At 39.9% G+C, this 8,550-nt stretch overlaps 1 protein-coding gene across 1 annotated transcript in view; it reads right to left on the reverse strand.

Annotated features, from left to right (window-relative positions):
- LOC146493773 (uncharacterized) overlaps positions 1-8,550 on the reverse strand; it is a 561,837-nt gene that overhangs the window by 535,988 nt on the left and 17,299 nt on the right. The window lies entirely within an intron of this gene.

Below are 8,550 nucleotides of genomic sequence, written 5' to 3' on the forward strand. Positions count from 1 at the left end.
TGATGTGTTAGGACTTTCTAAACAATGGTTTACAGGGACTGGTCTGAAATAGCAGCAGGTCTCTGGGAATAGCCGGTGATACTGGAGGCTGTGGTCAGAGGAGAATGGCTGCTTCCAGCTGCCAGAATGTTTTTTCCTCCAAGACAGACAAAATCGGCACGAATCAATCAGGAGCTTTTACTTTGAAAGGACTACGGAAATTCCTAGAAAGTTTTACCTCGTGTTGCGTTGTGTTGAGCGGGTGCTGACGCAGGAGTTTTGTGAAATGTTAATTGGTTGGTTCAGGTATGTGAGAAGTCGTATCTCCTGTAGTTTTTAGCTTCAACTGAAGGAATAATTCTGTTTTGCTATCTTGTTTTAAACAAACACTCATCTGCCTTTTATTTCTATAAGCACAGTTGTTCCAGCGAAAGAGGAAAGCGGTACAAAATAAAAGCATTTAGAGTTTTCAGAATTTCTGATTTTTGATTGTTGGGATTTTGGGACCAAGTCTCTTTACAAAAGTAACTTCTTTTTTTTTTAAATTGGCCATTTTATTGTGGTCACAGATACTAGACAGATTTAGCCTATTGGTAAATAGATGTAGTCAACAGGATTTATGAAGAGAATCTATAAAAGAATTCAACTTAACTTGTTTATGACTCCCTGTTATTAAACCTACGTTACAATCAGCAGTGGTAATATTTGCTGCTAATTCTGCCCTCGGCCGTAAATAAAGGATATATAAAAGTCACTTTGCCAAAAACTGATTATGGCTTCTAGTGACTCAGTGTTCTCTCTGTAATGACTTCATATCATTCATGAGACGTGTTTGACAGGTCTGACACATTATTGGCCAACAGTTTAAATACAGACAATCATTTTTTCTCCCTAAGGAAGGAATTAAGATCTTCAGTATTGATATATCCAGTTCAGCTGGCTGAAATAAAGTTGTGCTCTAATTTAACATGGGGGGCATTTTACAGGCACTCCTTAAATTCTAGTAACTCTGTTACAGTTTGTGCTAGAGGCAAAATTCACACAGTGCTGAAAAGAAGAGAAGACAAGCTTTGTGGGGCTATTTGGTTTATCGTGGTAGTTGTGCTATCATGTCCTGTATTGTTAGGACGATCCAAACGACTGTATCAGCCGTTTGTTCCTCCGGTCAAATAGGCCTATGAGCCCGACATGTGGCACGAGACAACTCAACCTGATTTTGTGACATGATGTATAAATGGCAGGCCACTTTTTAAAACTTCATTTTGCATGTAATGCTTTTCCTGTGGCATCTAAAGCCATTTAGTCCCTGTAAGGGGGAGAGATGTGGTGGAGGAAGGAATTATCTCCCAACGTGCAATTTATTTACAAGAAAATACTGAAGCAAGGCAGGTGGTACGAACAGCCAAAAAGAAACGTGTACAAACAAACGTCAAACCGTTGACTAAACAAAAGGATCGGCCCGTGACTATTGGACTACTAGCCAGCCTTTACAGCACTAACCTGAACTCCACCCTCAGAAGCACTAACTCAGGCTAATAAAGGTTCCCGCCCCTGCACAGAACAAACCATGAGCCAATGGGCTCGTGTATTCATACTATAAAGTAATTACTTTATAGTATGAAAATGATAACTTAGGAAATGCTTAGAATTACCAGAAATATGCATTTTATTTCACCTACTTAGAACTTAAAACAAACTAATGAAGAATTCCTTCAGGGCAGCATTAGCCTCACATTCACAACTAAAACAACTGGAGTTATGAGCCTTGTACATTATAAGTCTATTATATCCTCTATGCTTTATTTGTTTCTGGGGTTTAGATATTGTCAGCCACCTATAATCCAGCTCCTTAGATTACTATGGATGACTCAGAACCTACACAGCCAACTAACACTGGCATTTATTATTATAATCTAATTTAATCCACAGTTTGGTGTGAAAGGATCAAGGTTCAATCAGTCAAGCAGATTCTAAGATGGAAGAGTATATTAGGTACTGTTAACAAAAAATACTAAAGTCAAATTCAGTACTTTTACCATATATCCTATTATGCAGAATTTCAAATGTATTCTATGTGGTGCTTTTAACTCTTTGCCCTAAACTGTTGAAGTTTTAGTGCAGAATGAATATACAAAGAAAAGCAAAAATAAAGAGAGAGACACATATGTTTGGCAATCTTATCATTATTGTGATGTCTTGTTAAGCTTTAATTCTTAAAAGATTACAGGTAAAGCAGTTAGCCGAATAATTTATACAGAATACAGAATAGAATAGAATAGAATAGAATAGATCTTTATTGTCACTGTTACAAGAACAATGAAAGACAGTTTGGCATCTCTCCATTAGCAGTATGTAGATTTTAACATTCCTTTAGAATAAGAGTTAAAAAAGGGAAACCAAAAAAATTGACTTAAAGTTAAAGACGTACCGACACAGGGAATAATAATAAGTGTCTACACAGATATGTAAATTATAAAGGAGCAAGTGATATAAGGTCCAATGTAATCGGTGGTAGTGCACATTGAGGTTGCATTATAATAAATACAGTTTATAAATAGAGGAATGTTGATTACATTATACTATAATAAATATGGTTTATAAATACAGTGGAAATGTCCATAAGTGTTATCTTGCCTGCTGTTATAAAGCTTGATTAATAACAATGGTGGAATTTGAGCGGAGAATAAACAGCTGGATCCACAAAGTATGCACAAGGGAACTAAAACAGACACTCTGGCCAAGAATGAGGGGAGAAACCACAGAGAGAAAAACCCTGAGGGTGTCACGTCCGGTGTGGCAGACGTGTGGAATATATTAGGACCCAAAATGCGGCAGCTCAGGTGCAGGTGAGTATTTATTAAACCAAAAGGAATACAAACAACAATGGCACTGGGAACATAAAACTAGAACCTAAACTGGGTAAAACTAGTGATGTGTCCTGTGTGTCGAAGCGTCGAATCGTGTGTCGGGTAATCTCGGGGGCGTGTCTGTGAAGCGCGTATCAAGGCTTGCTTTGATTACGTATGCAGTGACGTTCGAGGCCTCGCGGGCAGTCCGTACCACGTGACTGATTCAAGGACTGGTTCACCGGTTCGCGCCAGATTCGAAATAAAATGGGCAGAAAAACACAGCTTTCCCATCACACTGTGTTGTGGAATTGGATTACGTACGTGTTACATAGTTACTTGAGCATTTCTTCTTCGATGGAACCAGGAAGGAAGAGATTTTTTATTTTATGTTATCTCTCCTAATGAAGTATGCACACAGTAATAAATATCACAAATGATAAGCACCATAATATAAATAAACAACACTACAGATCCTATAATCTGATTTCTGTCTTTTAGTTTATTAAAAAGTGAAGCGCCAAATACTAGTTTGTGTCATTATCCAGATGTACATAAGCATGATTACACAGGTACTAGCGGGTTTTGATTATCGATTAAAATCGATTCTAGCTTGGATAACGTGATATCGATTCATTAAAATTCTGAATCGATTTTTAATATAAATATTACTACATTTCAACCACCACCAAACAGCTAAAACAGTAAATGAGAGCAGGTACACCGATTCTGCACAAAGACGTGCAGACGTGCAAAAACACAAAGCGCTGACGCGTCAGAATCAGTGAGATGTCGCCTTTCTCACCAGACAGCACGGACACGGTCGGGGCTGAAAGCTGACAGCTCACTGATTCTAATCTAAGGCATCTGCTGTGATGCTTACACATTAGATAAAGTCTCGAAAGTGTCAGCTTTCTTTTTATAGTTATAAAAATATGCAAATGTACTGATCTATGATCTGAATTATACTATTGACTGACTGTCTGAGGCTAACAGTTACACAATCATACCAAAACTCTGTCCTGATAGGTTCCACTTTCTCTTTTGTATCACACATACTGAGACAATATCCAGGATAAATAACCAAGAAAACAATTTATTTATTCAGTTTAGAGGTTTACACATCATTATAATCACAGAGCCTTCACTTGAATTGTCCACTTGATGGCGCAGTAGAGCGAATTAATCATCACAATGCTTCGAACCATGAGTCGACCAATTGGGTGGAAAGCTCAGTTCATCATGAGGCTTCATCTCACCATCACTAGGTAAAACTAACCAAACAAACCAGAAACGAAGATGCAGGAAGGTCCGGGGAAATACATACGGAGAGACGCAGGGAGACCGAGCGGAAACAACACAGACGAGGACGAGGTAACACACACTATAAATACACACGGCGGGAATCAGGGGATGGGAAACAGGAGGGGAACACACCTGGAAGACATCACAGCTGACGAGGCAGGGGAAACGTAAACAGAACACACTGACATAAGACACAGACTTTCACAATAAAACAGGAACTTACACATGCAAAGACACAGACTAAGAAACGCGGACTTAACACAGGAATACATGGGCAGAACAAACACTAAACAGAGGAAGAACAGAACCAAAATCACAATAATAGAAAACACAAAACGCTGGGTCAAAAGGACCCAGGATCATGACAGTGGCTGTCCCTATTGTTGATGGGGACTTTAATAAGACATGTTTAAAATCTGTACTCCCCAAAGTCCACTAACATGTTAAGTGTCCTACCAAGGGGGAACTGGACACTGGAACATGTATATACAGTAACATCAAGCAGAAAACAACACCCCTCCCCCACCAACGATAATCCGACCACCAGACTGTTTTGATCTGACAGACTGTTCTGTCTTTGAACAGCAAGACCTGGAGACCTTCACTCAGTATGTTCTTCTCTACATTAAGTGTTGTCCAGAGAACGTGACAGTGACCAAAGCCATTCCAGGTTTTTCCTAAGCAGAAACCTTGGATGACGAGTGAAGTAGAGGCTCTGATCAGAACTGATAACTCCGCTTTCAGGCTGAGGGACAATTTTAGGTCCAGCACTGCCAGAGCTAACTTGAGGAGGGGCATCAAATAAGCCAAAGACACTTACAGGAGATGGATAGAGGGCTTCATCGCTAACACCAACCCTCATCAGGTGTTCAAGCCCTCATCAGCTAGAAAGGCCAGAACCCCTAAACCCATGACAAGTTTCTGGGCACCTACATCTCCGCCAAAGGCCCAGCAGTGGCTGCCCTTCCTCCATGTCCTAAGGAAGAATAAGTTGGACCAGAAGCAGCTGCTGACTCAGTGGAGGGCATGCTCTCCTACTCCCTGGGTGTTTTCTACACAGGGGCCACACCTGAGAACAGGAAGGCTGCACAGAGGGTAATTAGCACTTTCTTTGCAGTTCCCTCACCACTTCAGCTGTAATTTCCCAGTCATCTAGAACTCTTTGTTGACTCCTCCTCCTGGAATACAGGGAAGCAAACTGGAATACAGGGGGGTCATCAATGACTTTGTCAGCTGGTGTGAACAGAACCATCTTCGCATCAACGCCAGCAAGATGAAGGAGCTGGTGACCCCCTATTACTCCAGTGAACATCCAGGAAACGGTGGAGGAGTGCAAATACCCGGGTGTTCACCTCAATAACAAACTGGATTGGTACACAGATACAAATACCCTTTACTAAAAGCGGCTAAGGCGTCTTCACCTGCTACGGCGGCTGAGATCCTTTGAGGTGAACGGGACTCTTCTAAGGACGTTTTACGACACTGTGGCGGCATCTGCTATCTTTTATGCTGCTGCTGGAGCAGTGGAATAGTAGAGGGACGGGGGGAAACTTAACAAACTGGTCAGGAGGGCCAGCTCTGTCCTGGACTGTCCGTTGAAGTCCATCGAGCAGGTTGGGGAGGAGAAGATGTTGTCTAAGCTAACATCCATCATGGACGTCACCTCCCACCCCCTGCATGAGACTGTAGGAGCACTGAGCAGCTCGTTCAGCAGTAGACGTTTACACCCACAGTGTAGGAAGGAGCGCTACTGCAGGTCATTCTTACCAGCAGCTGTCAGACTCTATTTTACAGTTTAACATGATTATCTTATCATCACCGGTTTAATTGACATGTCAAATGTTTTTGAATTGCTGCTACTCATTTGCTGCTTGTTTGTACACTGTATACTGCACCAGGATCATGCACTTTACATGATTCTGATTAAAAAAAACAGCAGTGCAGCACGTTCATGGATAGAGCCTGGTTAGTTTAAAGTTTCACTGCTGTTTACGTCACAACCTTGGTCAGTTCAGCATGCGAACTGGAAAGTGATTTCATATAGAATCCACCAATAGTCCTTACATTTCTAGCATAGTCCTTACTCTCTCCACGTAACCTCTGGCTTTCCTTCTTGCAGTCTCCGAACATTTCCCTCTTCCTTTTCTCTTCCTTTGTTCTTAGCCAATAGTTTTCACCATCACCCAGCAACACAGAGGTGGTTGTTCCCAACACTGTTAACGTCATCTGACACCTATTCCTGACATAGACTCTTTGGCACTATGCCTACGAGATATGCCGGAAAGAGCTACAGAACCCTGTGTACCCATATAACTAATCTAAAGTTAACCAGTTTACCACACACCCATCACACGACTGTAGCTCACTGCCCAACCTGCTATTTAAGAGTGTAATGGAAACACATATGATTACATGTTTCCATTCGGACAGTGAAAGGACAGGAAATGTACACAGGCACATTTACGGGATCATAATGAAGCTTGATACGTGGGCCTGATCAGAGAAGGGAGGGGATTTCACCGGTGATAGGAGAACTACGAAAGGAATATCAAAGATTTAAAAAATACAGAATGAAAAGCAAATACAGCGTCTACAGTGGACACTTTTTAATATTTTTAACACTGTTTCAATTCAGCTCTTTGAATCGTATAACTTTGCTCTTCTCTGTGGCTGCATGGTGGACCAACAATAACACAAGCAAGACCACAGACCAGTTGTAACACATACTTTGTGTACTACAAGGTGACAACAGAGCTGTAGACCGGTCTGGACTGACAGTGGACTATGAACTTGCTACCTCTACTGAACCATAAAGTTCAACCATACAGCATTTGGTTGTGGCATACACCATCTGCTTCCAGTAATGCACAGTTGAGATTCATTCTGTGATCGGTGAAACCTCCCTCTATTCGGTGTCCAAATGGAAATGTGTACACAGACAAATCAATTTGCGAGACCAGAAATTAAACTTTAATAGAACACCAGTTAAGCAGATGCATGATCCAGAAGAGCAGAATGTGCTCACTATTGCTGTTGATAATTACTGATTAGTAATCATTCATACACATACTATAAACCTGTTTTTCTATCCTATAATTATGATTACAATTATAAAACTAGATGTAAGGACTTTTTGTAGTTGTCAGGCTGTAAGGCACAGTGATAAAGGTCTTAGCAACAGACAACAGTTTTTCAAATTGGGAGAATAATCTTTCAAACTCCCCCTACTGGCCACACAGAGAAGCGTAAAATACATCAAACCTCAGAGAGCTGCACAGCTGAAGCAGTGTTGTTTACATAATTTAATTGACAGCCTGGCTTGTTTTTATCCAGTTATGATATGTAATCTGAAATGGTAGTAAATTTAGCTACGAGTGTGGCCGAGGGTTGATTTAAATGTTTTATTCAAGTGTTATGGTACTAACTGTAGATGGGATACTGAATGTTATAGGCCCACTAAAAGTAATGAAATGAACCAAGATAAAATGATTTTACTGTAAACACATCAACAGCTTCAGTATTTTTGGTTTTAAATAAACTGTAACGCTCACCAATTTGAAGTGTAACAACAAAGTAATGCAAAAACTGTAACTACAATTAAAATAATTTAACTTAAATAAACAGCGCCGCATTAATATGCTTTCCATATGGAAAATAAACAAAACTCATCAAAGACAGACAGTATTTAAAAAAAAATCAACAAAGAAAAATTAAAAAAAATACTTGAAACAAGTAAAAACAAACCCCACCCCCCTCCCCCAACAACATACATCAAATACAACACCGAAAAGTGTATAACTAATTAATTCATGCAAATAAATATTAACCATACACATTTTCTAACCATGACCTTTGAATTCAGGTATAAAACGTTTTCTCTCAAAAGTCGATTTCAGTGCCAAAACATATTTTTGAAAATGTGACCCAGACTAGTGAGAACCACCGGGATCAAAGTTAAAGCTCAGTTTTACACAAACAAGAAAAAAAGGACCTTGAATTGTAAGGTGACCTACCAGTTAAATGAGAAAAATCTAGTAACTAGCTAGCTACTTTGCTATTCTAAACCAGTTGTATGAAAATGATATTCAGACAGGGGCTTTCTTAACATTGTAGACTGCACCGCTGAAGACACGAGCTTAGAGCCTGTAGTACAAATCACTACAACAACAGTACTTTGTTTACGTAATACTGTGTTTCTGTACACCTTTATACCTTTGATAATATATAACTTATACATATATATCATTCATGCATGCAAAAAAGAAGAAGAAAAACAAATAATTAAAAATATCTGAAAAGTTAATTGCTCTTTGGGGTCCCCAAGTGGTGAAAGGGTCCCTAAGCATTCGCCCGACAGTCTCTGTCGCAAGATGAAGTACACATTGTCCCACTTCTCAGTCAGTATGTTTATTGTACCTCT

The sequence above is a fragment of the Neolamprologus multifasciatus genome, chromosome 22 (genome assembly GCF_963576455.1).
Source record: "Neolamprologus multifasciatus chromosome 22, fNeoMul1.2, whole genome shotgun sequence".
Lineage (NCBI taxonomy): Eukaryota > Metazoa > Chordata > Actinopteri > Cichliformes > Cichlidae > Neolamprologus > Neolamprologus multifasciatus.